The sequence below is a fragment of the Sapajus apella genome, unplaced genomic scaffold, assembly GCF_009761245.1.
Source record: "Sapajus apella isolate SASKATOON/1434 unplaced genomic scaffold, GSC_monkey_1.0 scaffold68, whole genome shotgun sequence".
NCBI lineage: Eukaryota > Metazoa > Chordata > Mammalia > Primates > Cebidae > Sapajus > Sapajus apella.
In genome coordinates, this window is record NW_022437008.1 from 8,533,565 (window position 1) to 8,554,143 (window position 20,579).

The 20,579-nt window shown below is 45.2% G+C and overlaps 1 long non-coding RNA gene across 1 annotated transcript in view; it reads left to right on the forward strand.

Annotated features, from left to right (window-relative positions):
- Positions 1–5,143, forward strand: part of LOC116530795 — an 11,845-nt gene extending 6,702 nt beyond the window's left edge. Inside the window, exon 2 of the long non-coding RNA XR_004260132.1 lies at positions 4,723–5,143. This is a non-coding gene — a long non-coding RNA (uncharacterized LOC116530795). The remainder of the gene's footprint in view (positions 1–4,722) is intronic.
- The last annotated feature ends 15,436 nt before the right edge of the window (positions 5,144–20,579 follow it).

Consider the following 20,579-nt stretch of genomic DNA (forward strand, 5'->3'; position numbering starts at 1 on the left):
ACACACACACACACACACACACACACACACACACACACACACACACAGAGAGAGAGAGAGAGGGAGAGAGAGAGGGAGAGAGAGAGAGAGAGAAGAGAGAAACAGAGAGAGAGGAGAGAGAGAGAAAGAGAGAGATGGGGGGAATTCTATCTTTTCACTAACACTAGAAACTAGAAGGCAATGAAATGAGGTCCTCCAAATTGTTCATCTTGGAATTCTCTACCTAGCCAAACTGTCAATCAAGTGTGAAGCTAGAATGACGACATTTTCAGACATAGAAGCTCTTAACCAATATACCTTCTATGTATCAGAAGCTATAGGAAGACGTGCTCCATCAAAATGAGGGAGTCCGCCAGGTACAGTGGCTCACATCTATAATACCAGTGATTTGGGAGGCCAAGGCAGGAGGATTGCTTGAGGCCAGGAGTTAGAGACAAGCCTGGGCAAGAAAGCAAAAGCTTGTTTCTACCAAAAATAAATGAATAAAATAAAATAATTAGCGAGGTGTGGTGGTGCACGCCCATAGTCCCAGCTGCTCTGGAGGCTGAGGTGGAAGGATCACTTGGGCTCAGGAGGTTGAGGCTGCAGTGAGCAGTGATTGCACCATTGCACCACTGTACTCCAGCCTGGGCGGCAGAGTGAGATCTTGTCTCTAAAATTTACAAATGAGGGAGTCAACCAAGAAAGAAGCAGACAGCCACCTGGTCTTCTCTGTCTTTTTTCCTTCCTTCTTCTTCTCTTCCTTCTTTTCTTCCTTTGCAAATACTTGCTGAGTGCCCACCAAGTGTCAGACACTGGGGATATGCCAGTGAATGGGAGAGACAGTGTCTCAGCTGACACGGCGTTTACCTTCTAACACCTATGATGTCAGACAAGTGTCTTCCCCTGGAGGACATGTTCATGCCCATCAGGACAAAGAAACCAGAATTCAAACCCTTAGCCTCCAAGCCTTCACCTTTCTGCTGGTGGCATTTGACTGCATCATGTTGGCACAAGCCAGCTTATATGTCCTTTGAAATAGCTTCTTAGGATGATCCTGTTAGATTCTGAGGGACAGCAGCTGGCTCTCCTTTCCTGTGTCTCTTGCAGTGATAAGCACAGTTCTGTGTAGCTCCTTGAGATGACCTGAATTGATTATGATATGGATGACTGGGAGAGAGTTCTCCTTCTGCCTGGTATCCAGCAAGACCTTGTTAGACTTTGATCCCAATCCCAGTCATTGCACATGATAGGAAAACGTAGGGACATGAGACCTCCTAGCAATGAGTAGGGCAGCTTCTGCTGCGGGCCAGGAATCCTTCCAGGCCTAAATTGCAGGAAGGAGGCTGAGTGCCAGACTGTTAGCAGCCCACTGTCTCCCTGGAAGTCATTGGGAGAAGAGCCCAGAGGGCCAGAGGAGCACAGGTGGAGGGATGACTGATTCTGGCTATTTCCCCAAGAGATGCTTTTGAGGAAGACCCTGAAAGAGGGCGAAAGAAGGCTGCCCAGGCATTGGATATGCAAGCAAGCAAGCAGACAGAGGGTGCAAGGACCACTTGGTGGGGGAGTATGCTTATGGTGTGGTTATAACTTAGGCTTCAAGCAAATGCCTAACATCAGCAAGGATGCGTTCTTACTGAGAGCAGAAAGGGGCTCATGGCGCTGGGAAAATATTTGGACTTCACTCTGTAGACCATTCATGGCCCCGTTTAAGAGGGATAGTAATAAGGTACAAGGTATGTTCCAGCAAGATTACTGTGAGGGCAGGAGAGATGGGATTGCTCCCATGAATGAGAAGGAGGTAGAGGGCCTGCACCAGGGCATTTCCAGGGAGGATGGAATTGCAGGGCGGAGGTGGGGGAATGAAGATACCTCGCAGGTGACTTGCTGTCTGTTCTAGGAGAAGAAGAATCAAGACAGCCTCTGAGGCTCTCTGAGTGCTTGACTTGTGGGTGGTGCTATGGTGAGCAATTGGATATGAGGCTCTGAGATTCCAGTGAGAGGTCTGGGACATTGTAATTTTGAGAATCATCAGGGTGCCAGTGCTCTAGAGGCCATGGAGGTGGATGGGACCAGCCATGGGAAGAAGAGACTGAAACAAGAATAGACATGAAAGTGACCCCATGGAATACTACACAGCCACAAAAAAGAAGGAAATCACATCCTTTGCAGAAACATGGATGCAAATCCAGCATGGATGCAATTTGCATATCTGAGCAAATTAATGCAGAAATGGAAAATTTAACACCACATGTTCTCACTTGCAAATGAGACCTAAACACAGGGTGTACATGGACACAAGGATGGGAAAAATAGATGCCTGAGATTCCAGAGGGAGAAAAAGAAAGGAGAGAAAGGACTGAAAAACTATCTATTGGGTACTCATGTATATGAGTACCGATTATCTGGATGATGGGCTCAATTGTACTTCAAACCTCAGCATCACACAACATACCTTTGTAACAAACTTGCGCGTGTAGCTTCTGAATAGAAAATGAAATGTAAAAAGATTATTAACAAATAAAATAAAATGTGTAATAGTAAATGTTCTTTAACAAGAAAAGCAATATTCCTAATTAAGTTTTATTTTTTTGTTTTGTTTTGTGTTTTCTTTTTGTTGTTGTTTTTTGTTTTTGAGACAGACTCTTGCTCTGTTGGCCAGGCTGGAGTGCAGTGGCATGATCTTGGCTCACTTTAACCTTCACCTGCTGGGTTTGAACGATTCTCCTGCCTCAGCCTCCTGAGTAGCTGGGATTACAGGTGCTTACCACCACCCCTAGCTAGCAATACCCCTACTTAAAGATGAAGATATCTTTGTTCTAAAAAAAAAAAAAAAAGGCCTGGCATGGTGGTTCATGCATGTAATGTAATCCCAGCACTTTGGGAGGCTGAAGTGGGTGGATCACCTGTGGTCAGGAATTCTAGACTAATCTGGCCAACATGGTGAAACCCCCATCTCTACTAAAAATACAAAACATTAGCCAGGTATGGTGGCGGGTGCCTATAATCCCAGCTACTCAGGAGGCTGAGGTATGAAAACCTCTTGAACCGGGAGGCAGAGGTTGTAGTGAGCCCAGATGGCATCACTGCATTTCAGCCTGGGTGACAGAGAGAGAGAGAGGGAGAGAGAGAGAGAGAGAGAGAGAGAGAGAGAGAGAGAGAGAGAGAGAGAGAGGGAGAGAGAAATGGAGGTGACAGCAACATTAGAAACCTAGGGAGCAAGAGACACCAATGGAGGAAGAAAAGATGGGGCAAGAGGATCTTCTCAGAAAACAGGGCAGCAGAAATCTCCTGGGAGGCAGAGAAGAGCAAAACTGGTGAGGCAACTCTCATGCTGGAGCACGATCCCTTTTCAAAAATCTTCTATTGCTTCCCATTGCATGCCTTACTGTAAAACTTGTGGATCTTCTTAAATATCCCCTTGTGGATATTTAAGAAGTCTCCCCAAAACTCATGCACTTGAGAATTGAACTAGGACACCATTACTGACATCACCACCCGCCCCCCACACCCTAGTATCCTGAATAGACTTCTCTTTATGGAAAATTGAGGACATGTCACTTAATCAAAGACAGCCTTCCCCAAGAAGATGGAATACGTGTGTCTGTGCGCAGCATCATCAGAAACAGAAAGGTTTAGAGTCTATTGCTGGCTATCAAGGAGGGAACCAACTTTTGGGCATCCAGTCCTTTGTGGAAGAAATTAATCTGTAAATAGTTTATTAAGGTCAGAAATGCTGCCAACCACCCTTTGGAAATGGATAGAGCATCTTTAAGAGGTTGCAAAGGTAAATCTTATTGTCTGAGGAAATGACTTCTGCACAGCTATTTCTTTTATTGCTGTGTCAATGTGATGGCATTCCTCAGTTTAATAAATCCTGGTGTATCTCTCCGTCCATGTAGGCTGATATAAATATCTCTGGTTATGTCACATTACCACCTTTGTACAGGCCCTGATGACGGGAGTCTGATAAATGCAAAACCTCATTTGGTTTGTGAGTGATTGAGCGCTAACACTGTTTAGATTTCTTAATATACTTGTATTAGCATGAATAAGTAATGAGCATGCCAGGCTTTTTTGAATATTTGATTGTATCTTTGTAATGGATTTGTGTCTCTCTCTTTGTGCTAATGTCATTGTAACTTTGTTGGTGTCATAACTCCAAGCCCAGGCAATTGATCTTTATCACCCTATCTGGAGTCAATCACCCTCTCCTTGCAGTATGGCAACACGCTATGCCTTTCTTTCCCACACAATTCCGCGTGTTGTTTTTTTGGGGGAGAGGTGCTGGTAACCACCCTATTCTCAGGGAATGTCTTTCCTCTTTATAAAGTGGGGATTTGAGATTTCCAAATGAAGTGCGGGGAGCCAAGGGCTGAAAGTTGGCTGTCTTCATGTAAACCACCAAATCTGAGTCATGCCCAGCCTCTTACCCCCAGCAAAGCTTTATCCGTCTGTTCATTATTGCAGAGTGGATGGGTCTACCATTGCATAAGTAGCTCCTATTAGCTGGAGGTCCTGGAGCAGAGAGGATGCTTTTCCTAAGGTCCACAAAATATTGGCACCATTAACAAAGGCCTCCTGCTCCTTCAGTAAGGGTTTTCTTGCCTGAGGTGAACAGAAAACACACACATTGTCCTTTCATGCAGTAGCCAAATCTTTTTTGCTAGTAGGAGTTATCCTCTGATGGAAGATTAATTTCTCAGACATGTTCGTAATTGATGTCCTGGTTCAAACTCCTAGCAAGCCAGTTCGCAAGCTCCAAGCCTGGATGTATACAAGAATGTAGCTATTAGCATTCATGGTTCCCTGGGTGCCCACCAAAAATGTGTTCCAGCAGCACCATGAGCTCATGCAGTAAGAGGAGTTACACAGAAACACCAGTCTGAATTGAGAAGAGTCGTGAGCACACTTAAAGTCTGGGAACTTGCTTGTATTTCCATTGCCCTGTTAAGCCTTTAGCTAAGTGGGAGCTGTGGCTTGAACTGCATCCATTATAAGGACATAAAACTATGTTTGAAGTTTGTCTGTGTTCCAGTACACAGCAGAAATCCAGACAGAGCTGGTACTTTCATGAAGGGACACCTGTACCATGTTCATAGGATCTCTGGTGAACAAATAAATAATAATCGTTACTATTACAGTGACAATTAGAATACATTGATTTGAATTTCGACATGCTTTCTTGTATGCTAATTGTCTTGATGCTTAGCCACAGTGTGTACACACTGAGTAATAGGGGTTTTGCCTCTTTATTTGTTTCTTCTACGATTATCCTCCCGTGTTTCACTCTTAGCATCCTCAACCTGGTCCTCCGCATTGGCTTCTCTTGGTTTTATTTATTTCCTTTTCTTTTTCTTGTTTTTGTTTTGGACAGAGTCTTGCTCTGTTGTCCAGGCTGTAGTGCAGTGGCGTGATCTCGGCTCACTGCAACCTCTGCCTCCTGGGTTCAAGTGATCCTCGTGTCTCAGACATCTGAGTAGCTGGGATTACAGGCAGGGACCACAATGCCTGGCTAATTTTTGTATTTTTAGTGGAGATGGGGTTTCACCATGTTGGCCAGGCTGGTCTCGATCTCCTGACCTCTGGTGATCCACCCACCTCTGCTTCCCAAAGTGCTGAGATTACAGGTGTGAGCCACCTTGCCTGGCCTTATTTATTTATTTTTCTAGAGACAGGGTCTCACTCTGTCACCCAGGCTGGAGTAAAGTGGCACAATCACAGCTTACTGCAGCCTCAAACTCCTGGGCTCAAGGGATCCTCCTGCCTCAGCCTCCTGGATAGCCAGGACTAGAAATGCACATCACCATGCTTGGCTAAGTTTTAACATTTTTGTAGAGACAGTGTCTCACCACATTGCCCAGGCTGGTCTCGAGCTTCTGGCCTCAGCCTCCCCAAAGTGCTGGGATTAAGGGTGTGAGCCACAGTGCTGGCCTGGCCTCTCTTACCTTTCACTCAGCTTATCACCCTTCCCAGTGCCCCTGGCCCCTGCTTTTCTCTCTTCTGTTTGCTGCTCACACCACAGGAGTCCAACCTGTGTGCAGTATTGCTCCACACCCTTTCACAGGGGCGTGAGGGTGGGGAGACAGCCAGGTCTCAGGATTTCTTCTCTGCTGTCACTCCTCCGGCTCCAAACCCTGATCTGTTCCTTTAGGGCCCTCTCTCCTTTTACTTCTCTGACCCTGACAAACCTGGCCCCCCAGGAAGGTGACCTGCCCCTCTGCATTCCTCACTCAGTACACACCCTTGGACATTCTCACCTGCTGTTCTGGGCTGAACTGTACCCTCCACCCCAGAATCACCCCGAACCCCTAATACTTCAGAATGCAATTGTATCTAGAGATAAGGCATCTTAGAAGGTGAGTAAATTAAAGTCCTTAGAGTGGGGCTGTAATCCAAACTGACTGGTGTCCTTCTAAGAAGAAAAAGTTTGTCAGACTCAGAGACACCAAAGACTCACAAGCCCTGAGGGAAACCACAGAGCAGAGGACACCATGAGAAAACCTCCCACCCTTCCTTCTTTCTCTTTCTTTCCTTTTTTTTTGGAGTTTCACTCTTGTTACCCAGGCTGGAGTGCAATGGCGCCACCTCGGCTCACAGCAGCCTCCCCCTCCTGGGTTCAAGCAATTCTCCTGCCTCAGCCTCCAGAGTAGCTGGGAGGGATTACAGGCATGCACCACCACGCCCAGCTAATTTTGTATGTTTAGTAGAGAAGGTGTTTCCCCACGTTGGTCAGGCTGGTCTTGAACTCCTGACCTCAGGTGATCCACCCTCCTTAGCCTCCTAAAGTACTGGGATTACAGGCATGAGCCATGGCGCCCCGCCTGAGAACACTTCTTTCTTTAGTACAGGAGCTTCTGTTTGGACTGAATGTGTTGGTAATGGTGAGGACATAACCATGTGTTTGCAATTTTCCCAAGTCTTCCTTCCACATTGCAGTGGAAATCCTAGCAAGACGGTATCCCTATACAGAGTAGGGGTGACAGGTGATGGCTCAGAAAATTGGGGAGCATGAAAGAGATTTAGACTCCTGCCTTTGCTTTTTCCAGGAATTAGGGTGGGGGTCTTGGGATGCACAGGGAGAATGTGCATGGTCTCTGTGGGGCTCTGCCCAGGGAAATCACAAGGCCCAGCTGGAAGAAGGGCCTGAATAGAGTTGTCCCCTAGATGTGGAGAGGACTTCAGATCTATCTAAGACTTTATAAAAGCTCTGTGGCCCAAGGTAGGACTGAAGGTGGTGATGTGGTGGGGTGCCTTGCTGCCAAGGAAGTGCTGGTAACCCAGGGGCCAAGTTGGGTCCCAGAGGGAGTCTCTGGGATGAGAATCAACCAGATTCAGCATCCCTGTTGAAGGAAGAGGGTTAATGAAACTGTGACCCGGGGGGGGCCTGATCACTGGATGTCCTGGGAGAGTAACTAAGAAATGGATTGGGTTGGGAGCAGGGCGGAGGCGAACAGTAATGAGTCTTCAGTCAGAGAACAGGCGAACAGCCTGAAACCTCAGTGGGAAATTTCTGAGTGACACAGGCTGAGGAGAAAACCAGCACAGGATGAAAGGGAACGTGCCCCGAGTGGGTCAGGAATTCTGGGGGAACAGAAGGACGATCCTGCTTAATACCCTCTAGTCTTCAAGCAGCAGAGGTCAGCGGAAGCCCCTGCCTTCCAGTCCCGTAGGTCTGTAGACCCCAGATGCTGTTGTTCGTATCCTGAATGCCACTTTCCAAAATGCAGGAGGGCCTGGAGTTTATCCCTTTTTCTCCTTCAAACCATCTGGTAATTTTTTATTTCTTTTTTGGAGAAGGGGACTCACTTTGTCACCCAGGCTGAAGTGCAGTGGTGCAATCTTAGTGTACTGCTACCTCCGCCTCCGGGCTGAAACAATTCTCCTGCCTCAGCCTCCCTAGTAGCTGAGATTACAGGCATGCACCAACACACCCAGCTGTTTTTGGGGTTTCTAGTAGAGATGGGGTTTCACCATGTTGGCCAGGCTGGTCTCAAACTCCTGACTTCAGGATCCACCCTCCTTGGCCTCCCAGAGTGCTGGGATTACAGGCGTGAGCTGCTGTGCCCAGCCAGTAAATTTTTTAGTAAAAGATTCAAGGGTCTTTTGAGACCAAGGTGATACTGCACATGCATATTTTGTTAAACACACACACACACACACACACACACACACACACACACACACACAGACATGACACAAGCCCCATATTTGGATGTCATCACTCCTGCTTCTGCTCAGGGTCGGAACCTCTTTCCTGCTATCTTCATTTTTTATCATGTAAATGAATGAGTCATCCTGAGCCCTGGTGTCACCCTGTTCTCCTTTTCTGAATAGCATTTTTCCTCTGGTGCAGCTGTGTAAAGGAAACACACACACATCCTCACCCTCACACTCACAGCCACACACTCACACATACCCAATAGCCAGATGATGCAGTTTTATTTCCTCTGCTCTGCTGACATGATGGCCTGTTCCATGAGATGTCACATGATGTTGGGGTAAAATGTGCTAAAAAAAAATCTACCATTTGTGTGTCTCTTTCTCCACTAACCATCAGTAGACTCGAATGCCTGTAGCAAGCCAGCTGCTCTGTAGATTTCGTCCTGATTATTAAACACAGAATGTGAAAAGCTAAGCATATAGAAGAAAGAGTTATCCTCTAGTTTATGTAAAGTCAGCAGTGAAAATAAAAATCGTGGCACGTACGTAGACGTTCATTTGCTTTACCTATAGTCATACTGCGAAGCTTTGTCTCTGGTGCCAAAGTTTTTCTTTTTTCCAAGCCGTGACAATGGATTACTTCTGTAAGCAAGTGCTCTATCCATTATTAAATTGATTATTCAAATCTCATTTAAAAAAAGAAGCCAGATGGCAATTTTCCATTATTTGTTGCTACTGACAACCACCAACCCTAAACTGAAAGATTTTCCTTTTTTTTTTTTTTTTTCTTCTGCTGGCTAAAGAGCCTGCTGCATCTCCATGCCGACCAAAGGTAGAGCCCATATTGGAAACAAATAGCCAATTACCAAACAAGATTGTTGTTATTGATTATTTGAGGATCATCTTTGCATTGACAGAGCTGCTGTTCTTTTGATGATTCCATAATTATCTATATTCAGGCACAATAACTTTGCTCCCCGTAGTCATTCGGATGTGAGCGTTATTGTTGTTATTTCGTTGCCATGACAGCAAGAAGCATGTTTTTACATGTCCAGCATGCCGGTTATTTTAAGACCCTCATAAGTATGCCTTGCTAATGAATCAGAATAATGGTGATCCTGCAAAATAATGATTTTTAAAGTTCTAAGGGAAGCTTAAAATCTAAATGTGAGGTAATTTTGCCTGCACTTATGAGCACTATGAAGCATGTTTCTCTATGTGTACCCATGTATGCACTCACACGTGACCTCTTTTTCTCTATGTGAATGAATTTATATATTTCTGTTTTGGAGTTAGCTCGCTGTATGGTGATGAGATTTCCACAGCAGCACCTTTCAAAAATTACCTTCTCAGGTAATTTTTTTTTTTTTTTTGAGACAGTCTCACTCTGTCGCTCAGGCTGGAATGCAGTGGGGTGATCTCAGCTCACTGCGACCTCCACCTCCCAGGTTCGAGCAATGCTCCTGCCTCAGCTTCCCAAGTAGCTGGGACTACATGTGTGCACCATCATGCTGGCTAATTTTTGTATTTTTAGGAGAGATGGGATTTCACCATGTTGGCCAGGCTGGTCTCGAATTCCTGATCTCAAGTGATCTGCCAACCTCAGCTTCCCAAAGTGTTGGATTACAGGTGGGAGCCACCATGCCTGGCTTTTGTCAGATAATCTTATGGCTGGGGTCATGCTTGGCACATCAGTGCTCTGAGAAGCCTACTGTGGGAATCCATCTTCAAATTCTTTAATAGCTAATTTTTAACACATTTTTTTAAAATGTCAGTCCACCACCTCTTTAGATGTCTTCTGCATGTGTGCAAATAAGATTTGTTTTAAGTAACTTTAAGAAGACCATACTTCTAGTTGATTGGATTTTTGCAATTCAGCATGTTTCCCTTTTTATGACTTCCAGAATCACCTGATGTTTTGAGTTCTGTTGATCTTGTCAGGAAAAAGGACATTCCAGTTATGTGAAAGAAATTAACTTGCCTTCTCTGTGAAATACACAGACACAAAAATCTTTGGAGGTGTCCTCAGAAAGTTAAAACTGTGGAGTGGGAGAGGTGGCTCATGTCTGTAATCCCAGCACTTTGGGAGGCCAAGGCAGGCAGATCACTTGAGTCCAGGAGTTCAAGACCAGCCCAGGCAACATGGCAAAACCCTGTCTCTACCAAAAATACAAAATGTAGCCAGGTGTGATGGTGCACACCTGTCGTCCCAGCTGCTTGGGAGGCTGAGGTGGGAGGATGGCTTGAGCCTGGGAGGTGGAGGTTGCAGTGAGCTGAGATTGCATTATTGCACTCCAGACTGGGTGAGACAGTGAGACTCCAATCAAAGAAGGAAGGAAGGAAGGAAAGAAAGAAGGGAGGGAGGGAGGGAAGAAAGAAAAAGAAAGAAAAAGAAGGAAGGAAAAAGGAAAGAAAAGAAAAGAAAGAAAGTTAAAACTGTGGCCTCTATAGGTTCAAGAAGATTTTCAAAACTTCCAATTAATAATTTGTCCTGGGAGGAACCTAACAAACATTTTCGTCTAAGGTGGTATGTTTAAATTCTGGCCAAAATAATTCAGCTTCTTCTGCCTTAGTAAAATTGAGATTGTTTCTTCTTTCAGAGAATGCGTTATTGTTAGGGGAAGGCTAGGGTAGGAGAGATGGGCTGGCTTCTCTAGTCCTAGTGGTTTCTGGAGAACTCTCAAATAATTTGGAGGCTAATACTAACTTCATAGTGCCTGTATCCCAGGGACTTCTTCCTCCCATTCACCCCCTCAAACCTGAGACACCTCTTGAACAACAAGAAGCACTTTCCAGCAGGAGGACTGGTGCACGTATTGTTCACCACAAATACACTTTGGTTCTGTAATTCAGAATATCTATCCTACCAATGGTTAAGAACCAAAATATGAGCACGGAAATACTGTAATGGTAAAGATGTGCGCGCGTACATGTTAAGTTTCTAATCAAACATTGCAAAATGCATTAATCAGTATTTCATAGTTCATTACAATCTGACTAATTTTGAAATCCCTCATGTAAATTGATTAAATGTCTTCTGCAGGCAGATGAATGGGCTTTTGTTTTAAGCAACCTTTACTGAGAAAACCGTAATTCTCTGTGACTTGATTCCTACACATTTGTGATGAGCGCTCTTATAGGCTGACTCTGGATGATCTAGCATTTTCCTTTTTGCAACTGGACCTACCAACCAATTCTAGCATCCTCTGTAGGCCTCTGTATTTGGTGAGCATCTATTTTGTGCCCAAGAAAAGTGCAGGGAGAGAAATGAAGAAAGCATGAGATAGGTTCCTCTCTCTCATAAACAGGGATGACTTAAACATATGAACAACTAAGAGAAAAAAATATACACACATAACAAAGGCTAGCCTGGGAAGCACAACCTACAAAGTTTCTTTACTTTCCAGAAATCAAAACCAATTCCGGATAGCTTTAACAAAAAGGCAGGATGTTTTTTTACTGCCAGGATTCTGGGGTTGTTTTCATGTTAAACCACAGACAGGGCAGGGAATCTGGAGTCTGAGACTCAATACTCTCAGGACGTTCTGTCTTTACCTCCCTGACTCCCTTCTCTCAGCATCAGCTTCTCTGCAGGGCTGACACCTCATCCCAGGTCTTCTGAGCTTGCCTTCCCAGAGAAAAGAAGCTTTTCCCACCAGCTCCAGTCAGAATTATGCCTTAGGAATAACTCTGATTGGCTCAGCTGGTTCCTTGGACCAATCACTGTGGCCTCCAGAAAAACTCTGATTGATTGGCTCAGATGACTCACTTGGACCAATCAATGTGGCCTTCCAAAGGACTAACTGAGTGGTTTAACTGGGTCATTTGCCGACCCCTCAGACTACAGGGGATAGTGAATAATTGAGTCCTATTTTCATGCCAACTCCCTGGGCCCTATGGACAGCAATGAAAGCATCTGTGACTTAAACAGGGCACTCAGCCATACAAGTCTGAAGGAGGTGATCGGGAAGGCCCCCAAGAAAAGGCAGGGCTTTAATTGGGTTGCGAAGTGTGAATAAGACAGGGAGGATTTCTGTCTAGAAAATGCATCCAGGTGGTCTTGAGACACCCAGCTAGGGTAGGAAGATATGACCCAGGGACAGTGTGTGTGGGGACATTGGGGGATCCAGACAGCCGGATTGCCTGAAGCCATATATGGCAGGACTTGGAAGCCTGTGAGAAACCCTGTTCTCGGAGCGACCAGGATATAGAGAAATGTTGGATGTTCCAGAGCAGGTCAAGCTGGATGGATGGGAGGGAGGTCCAGGAGGATGCAATTTGTCAATAGCTGGTACAGGCTGGGCATGGTGGCTCATGCCTGTAATCCTAATACTTTGGGAGACCGAGGCAGGTGGATCGCCTGAGGTCAGGAGTTCAAGACCAGACTGGCCAACATAGTGAAACCCTGTCTCTAGTAAAAAATACAAAAATTAGCCGGGTGTGGTGGCGGGTGCCTGTAATTCCAGCTACTCAGTAGGCTGAGGCAGGGAGAATTGCTTGAACTCATGGGGTGAGAGGTTGCAGCGAGTTGAGATTATTCCACTGCACTGCAGCCTCGGTGACAGAGTGAGACTCCATCTCACAAAAAAAAAAAAAAAAAAAAAAAAGGAAAAAAAAAATGCTGGTACTTTGAGCTGGGAATGCAGTGAGTAGAAATTGCTCCAGGAGTGACAGTAGGGATAGAAAAGAGAGTGAATCCAAAGGTCCCCTCCCAGGAAGAGATAGTGGAGCTGGATGATAGTGAAGGAAGGTAGTGGCTGAACTCTTGATCTTTGAAGAGCGGAATGCGTGGAGGAAAGGTCTGTTTAGTAGGACGTAGTAAGAAATAACAATAAAAATTATAGCTCACACATATTGAGTGCCAGGTACTGTTCAAGGTGTGCCTTAACCTGTTTTGTGTTGCTGTAGTAGAATGCCACAGTCTGGATAATTTATGAAGAAAAAACATTTATTTCTCATATTTCTGGAGGCTGGGAAGTCCAATATCAAGATGCCAGCATCTGTTGGGAGCCTTCTTGCTGTGTTACCCCATGGCAGAAAGTGAGAGGGTGAGAGAGAGAGGAAAGGAACCACATTCATCCTCTTATCAGAAACCCCTCCTTCAATAACTAACCCACTCCCATGAGTCAGGGTATTAATCCATTCATGAGGGCTCTGCCCTTGTGACCTAATCACTTCCTTTTTTTTTTTTTTTTTTCTTTTTTTTGGGACGGAGTTTCACTCTTGTTACCCAGGCTGGAGTGCAATGGCACGATCTCGGCTCACCGCAACCTCCACCTCCTGGGTTTAGGCAATTCTCCTGCCTCAGCTTCCTGAGTAGCTGGGATTACAGGCATGCGCCACCATGCCCAGCTAATGTTTTGTATTTTTAGTAGAGACGGGGTTTCACCGTGTTGACCAGGATGGTCTCGATCTCTTGACCTCGTGATCCAGCCTCGGCCTCCCAAAGTGCTGGGATTACAGGCTTGAGCCACCGCGCCCGGCCGTGACCTAATCACTTCTTAAAGGTTCTACCTCTCAACACTGTAGCCTTGGGGATTGAGTTTCTCCAACTTTGGGAAACACATTTACAACATAGCAAAGTGTTTCCATGCACTAACTTGTCGATTTCACCAGTGACTCTATCAGATGAGTAGTGCTTTCATCCCCATTTTACAGGTAACAAAACTGAGGCAGAAAGAAGGTCAGCAATGTGCTGGTGATCATACAGGTGTTAGGTGTGGGCTGGGCTTTTGAATTTGGGGATCTGGATCCAGAGTCCGCTCAGAACAAGTTCAGTTGTTGACAGGTTGAGCCTCTGGTGACACCAGCCCACCCCACTCATGGTGTCCAGGTCAGTAGAGGGTGTTTAGAAGAAGATGAAGGCAGATGAGAGAATAGATGAGAAGGATGAACACAATTGGAGACTCACTGGGATTTTGAGATGAAATGTCAAAGGGGACCCTATTATTATTCTAATGGAATAGACTGATTCTGTTATTAGACCTATTCTAATAAGTCCCAAACCTGAAAAGCTATGAAAAGGCATCCTGATTCATCAATGCTGATTTGTTTGCCCAAAAAAAAAAAAAAAAAAAAAAAAAAAAAAGGTGGCTACTTTCAAGTGAAAGGTTTTCTCTCAATCTTGCTTTTTTGACAAAAGAAACACTAAGAAGTGTTTCTCGATTTAGAACCTGGGTGCCTGGAACAGTGGGCTAAATAATTTTAAGTAGTACCAGAGACTTTTCTTGGTATTGTCTGTATTTTAACGTGTATTAGAAGAAATAAAACTAGCACATAAAACTCAGGAATTCAATGCTGAACATTGTTTAGGATGAGGTTTAATTTTTTTTAAGTTAGGCAAATATTTTAAAAAGTAAATTTTGAACAGATGGCATGCAGATATGGCAAAAATTGCCAAGATGGATGAGAATGATGGTTTTGGGGACATGGGGTCAAGGTCCAACTTCCAGGGTCCTGTTTAGAGAGAGCATCTCCCATTCTGCCTCTGTTTATAATCAGGCTCACCCCTCCTGCTTCAGTGCCTTCTTTCTGCATAGCTGCAGGAGCTGACTTCTCATTCACTCACACACTGGGCAGGGCCCCTATATCCACCCTTTTACCCCTGCTTTCCTGCCATCTTCATGGCCTCTGTATTCATTTCTTTTTATCAGAATCCCATTCTTGCTTTCGTCAGCTTATTCCAGGGGTGGTGAATCTAAATGCCTAGCAGGGCCACTCATATAATGTGAATAAATAAGCAAGACGAAGGAGTGACAAGGACTCCGGGAGGCCGGAGAGGGGCTGCCTGATCTCGGGGCAGTCAAAGGGAATTGATGAAAGCACTGGCTCACCAGAGGGAGTGCACAGTCAGGCTAGATTTGGTTTTCAAGCTGTCGTTTGCCACTCCTATTGTATGTCTATAGGGCACCTGATAGGGAGGTGCATTTTTCCTGGAGAGGGCCCACTGGAGAGGTGGGTGCATACTCTAGAGGTATGGGCGCTTTCTAGGTGTGTGCCTTGAAAACAGTGCCCACAAGCTCTGCCCCTCCTCCGGGAAGTCTTCCTTGATTGTCATTCATTCTTCCTCTCTGCCTTGAAGTTGATTTCCGGCTCCCTCTGCACACCCAGGTCCTTATGAAGAGGGCCCTGGGGAGTGGTAGCATCTGAGCTAGTGAGGAGACTCCTGGGAAAGAGGAGGATCCCCCAACTTGCTAAGTCTAAATCAGTTCTAAGCCCAAGGCTGAATCCGCTGCAGGATTCTATGAGGTTGCCTAGACCCATCTGCTATAAACTGAAATAAAATTCTAAGCCCCACCCCCGACCATCTAAAAGGACTTCCTTCTCAGCCAGAGCTCCTACAATTTAACCTGAAAGACTGGTTTAGGCCATGAAGGGATGTGGGGGTCGCACAGGCCTTACCAGCACTAACATCAATACATGGGCGCATGGCCTCAACCTCTGCAAAATACACTTTAGAAATTAATCGAGGCCGGGCGCGGTGGCTCAAGCCTGTAATCCCAGCACTTTGGGAGGCCGAGGCGGGTGGATCACGAGGTCAAGAGATCGAGACCATCCTGGTCAACATGGTGAAACTCCGTCTCTACTAAAACTACAAAAAATTAGCTGGGCATGGTGGTGCGTGCCTGTAATCCCAGCTACTCAGGAGGCTGAGGCAGGAGAATTGCCTGAACCCAGGAGGCGGAGGTTTCGGTGAGCCGAGATCGCGCCATTGCACTCCAGCCTGGGTAACAAGAGTGAAACTCCAACTCAAAAAAAAAAAAAAGAAATTAATCGAGGCCTGTCTCTGATTACAGTGCAGTGCCCCTCCCAGCTGCCCAGGCTGGAGTCTCCTGGCCTCCCACCCAGTCCCACCCATCAGCTGGGCCCACCTGTGATAAGCCGGAAAGGCTCCCTAATGCTTTTTCTCTCCCATGACTGGGCTTTTCCCCTTATGTTCACATGGAGCAGCTCAATCGATTTACCTGATAACAAACACCTCCAGGTATTAAGCCTAGTACCCATTAGTTATTTTCCCTGATCTTAAAAAAAATTTAAATAAATAAGAAAATAATTTTTTAAAATTTTAATTTATTTTAAATATAAAAAAATAATTTTTATGTTGAGTACTATATGAAAATAAAAATGATTGTTCGTCTATTTAAAAAAAAAGATACTTGCACATGCATGTTTATGGCAGGACAATTCACAATTGCAAAAACATGGAACCAGCCCAATGCCAATCAGTCAATGAGTTGATGAAGAAATTGTAGTGTGTGTGTATATATATACATGATAGAATACCATTCAGTGATAAAAAGGAATGAATTAATGGCATTCACAGCAACCTGGATGAAACTGGAAACTATTATGCTAGGTGAAGTAACTCAGGAATGGAAAACCAAACATCATATGTTCTCACTCATAAGTGGGAGCTAAGCTGTGAAGATGTGAAGGACTCTGGGGGCTTGAGGAAAGGGTGGGAGGGGAATGAGGGATAAAAGACTACAAATCGGGTTCAGTGTGCACTGCTTGGTTGATGGTGCAGCAAAATCTCACAAATCACCACTAAAGAACTTACTCACGTAACCAAATATCACCTGTTTCCCCAAAACTTATGGAAATAATTTTTTTTAAAGAAGTTCAATCAATTCCTGCTACTGAGGCGTTGGCAAGATATCCCTGTCTCACAGAAGCAGTTTCCAGCATAAGGCATGACTGCCACCGCCGTGTCTAGAAACGGGAAGTATCTGCAGTCTGTCCCCCAGATTAGACTCTATGCAGGCCTGTGTCTTTGCCTCCTGAGAGCGAAGTTTTGTGGTGTCTGAATACAGGATCTATGTCACAGGTCCACACTCGAGCTGCAAGGAATGTTAGTAAAGTGAGTCTCTGGCATCTCCTAGAGAAGAATGACTTCATGGTGGAAAGGACGCTTCAAGAAGAAAGGCAAATAAGCCCTACAGTAGTCATGGAGAGTGATTTGCTAGAACCAGTTTAGAAAGAAAACCTGAAAGTTCCTTTCTTCAGGGCCACACACAGTGGCTCACACTTGTAATCCCAGCACCTTGGGAGGCCTTGGCGGGCAGAATACCTGAGGTCAGGAGTTTGAGGCCAGTCTGGCCGGCATGGGAAAACTCCGTCTCCACTAAAAATGCAAACATTAGCTGGGCATGGTGGCAGGTACCTGCAGTCCCAGCTACTTGGGAGGCTGAGGCAGGAGAATCGCTTGAACCGTGAAGGGAGAGGTTGCGGTGAGCTGAGATTGCACCATTGCTCTCCAGACTGAGTGACAGCACGAGACACCCTCTCAAAAAAATCAATCAACCAATCAATCAATCAATCAACACCTTTGGGGCCAGGCATTAGAGATGGAGACCTCACGAGCTCCAGCACACAGAAGCTAGCAGCCCTGTGGGGGAATGACAATGAAAAGGGCAATGACAGATGCCCGTCCAAAGTATGGGCAGATACCAAGAGGGAGCACCATGCCTGGAGTGGGGAGCACAGGTTCAGAAAGGACTGGAGAAGTCTTCTGAGAAGACATTCTTCCAACCCGGGCTTTACGGCAGGTGGGAGCGTCCTCAGAGAGAGCTTTGGGGTAGAGAAATAGCTGGGAGCTCCGTGACCCACACCTAAGTTCTAGGCCAAACTATAAAGTCTGTCTGGGAAGTATGTCTAAAATGCAAAGTCGAGGCTCATATTTCCATCATATCTGGATCTAGAAAGAAAGTCAAGAGCTCCAGTGTAACTACAAGAGGAAATAGAGAGGATATTTTTCTTATAAGTTCACTCTCTCTAAAAGATAATTGACTGTTTAAATAAAAGTGGTAGTAGACTCCACCATTTATAATCTAGGTAAAAAGAAAATGTATGACAATCATAGCATAAGGGAAAAAATGAAAGTATACTGTTTTGAGGTCTTAGGCTTTACATGAAGCGTTATAATAGGGAAAGAATGCAAAGTCTAATTATGAAACACAGTGTTAGAGGTCCTCTTTAGCCTATTATCCTTAATAAGGCATCTGCTTTAGCTGACAGTCTAGCAGTGGATCTTCTCTGAAGACCTGTAAGAATTTCATATATGTGTGTGTGTGTGTGTGTGTGTGTGTGTGTGTGTGTATTAGAAACAGGATCTTGCTCTGTCACCCAGGCAGGAGTGCAGCAGCATGACCAGAGCTCATTGAAGTTTTAGCCTTTCCAGGCTCAGGTGATCCCATCTCAGCTTCCTGAGTCGCTGGAACTACAGGTGCACACCACCACATCCAACTTTTTGTATTCCTTTTAAATTTAATTTAATTTAATCTTAAGTTCTGGGATACATGTGCAGGACGTGCAGGTTTGTTACATAGGTAAACATGTGCCATGGTGGTTTGCTGCACCTATCAACCTGCCACCTAGGTATTAAGCCCAGCAGGCATTAGCTATTTATCCTGATGCTCTCCTCCCCCTGCTTCCCTGACAGGCCCTGGTGGGTGATGTTTCCCTCCCTGTGCCCATGTGTTCTGATTGTGCAGCTCCCACTCATAAGTGAGAACATGTGGTGTTTGGTTTTCTGTTTCTGCTTTAGTTTGCTGAGGATAATGGCTTCCACCTCTATCCATGTCCCTGCAAAGGACATGAACTCATCCTTTTTTATGGCTGCATAGTATTCCATGGTGCATCTGTACCACATTTTCTTTATCCAGTCTATCCCTGATGGGCATTTGGGTTGATTCCATGTCTTTGCTATTGTGAATGGTGCTGCAATGAACATACGTGTGCATGTATCTTTACTGCAGAGACAAGGTTTTGCCATTTTGTCCAGGCTGGTCTTGAACTCTTAGGCTCAAGTGCTCCATCTGCCTTGGCCTCCCAAAGTGCTAGGATTACAGGTGTGAGCCACCACTCCTGACCAGAATCGAATGGTTCTGCTAAAGGCAGATTTTTAAAAGTCAGTTAAAAACAAACAACAAAAAAAGGCAAGGAAAACTGATTCTTTAACTGACAGATTTTGTACCTGAGTTTTCACTCCTTTGGCTAAATGAAGCTTTGGTGGATTTTTTTCCCTCTCTTCTTTTAGTTCTCATGACTCTTCTCTTCAGTGCTCATCGGGAGAATGGAAAAGCTGGTGGAGTCTGAAGGCGCAGCCTTCGATGACTTCTGTTCGTATCTCCTGGGCTGACTAATGCAGGGAGTCCAAGCAGGAGGACCCTTCTCTGTAAGGGGCACGTGGAAGGGAGTAGGTTCCTTTGAACAAATCACACTGAATCCTGATGCTGGAATCTGCTCATAAAATAATCTCTGATTTTTCTTTTTCTTTCAGATTCACCTAAGTAGAAAAGGCCCTAGGTGGGGAACAGATTGTCCCAAGTTTACTATTTTTTTTTTTAAAGTTTTGAGTATGTTCTCTCTCTCTCTCTCGGATCTTGATTTTTTTTTTTTTTTTTTTTGTGGCGATAGGGTCTTCCTCTGTCACCCAGTTTGGAGTGCAGTGATGTGATCTCGGCTCACTGCAACCTCCACCTTCCGAGTTCAAGTGATTCTTCTTCCTCAGCCTCCCAAGTAGCTGAGATTGCAGGTGCGCAACACCATGCCCAGCTACTTTTTTGTATTTTTAGTAGAGATGTGGTTTCATCATGTTGGCCAGGCTGGTCTCGAACTCCTGACCTCAGATGATCCAGTGTGGTTTCATCATTGCCAAGTTCTGAGTTCATGGAAAAATTGATCCACTCTTCCGGGCGTCATTAATAAAATTATAATTTCAGTTTGTTCTCCCAGAATGGTATGATGGAGAAACCCCAGCTATAACAGTGAAAACTTTTGATTCTTTTGTCCTAAAGTTACTAGTTATATCAAAATCATTTTCCCATGGAGGAACAGGATGGAAAGGTGGAGGTTTTGTTTCCAGTGATGTTGCGGATTTGTTTACCTGGATCCTTCCCCAGAAGCAATGAGTAAGCCTTGGAATCTATGCCTTCCACATTTAAAATATTAATAAATCTCAAGTGCCAAGTTATTCTCTCTGTGTGTCTAACATTTCCCTTATCCTGCCATCTAAGGGAAGCTTTCATGCCATGCTTTAATGCCAAGAGCATCTTCCGAGATAAATGGTAACCTCAGCAGAAAAAATGACTCTCTGGTTGTATTTTGCATATTGACAGATCGATAGCTCCCACCCTGCCAGCCCTCCATCTCTCTTGGCTTAGTGTGGAGTTACAGCCTCCTGGAGGCCATGTTCACTCCTGTTCCTCTCCACGGTGGGCTTGTGTCGCAAAGGAGACTGTCGATTAATTAGTTCCAGGGCCTTCTTTCCAGGTGTGGCGTAATCAAGCTCATACTCATCTTTGGAGTCGAGAGTCAAGTATGCGTGTGGTTGGGAGAGAGCTGAATGGAGAAGCCACAGTGTGTCCCTCGGGGGTGAAATGAGGAAGTGAGAGCAGGAGAGGGCACCAGGCCACAGGTCCATGAGCGTGGAGGAT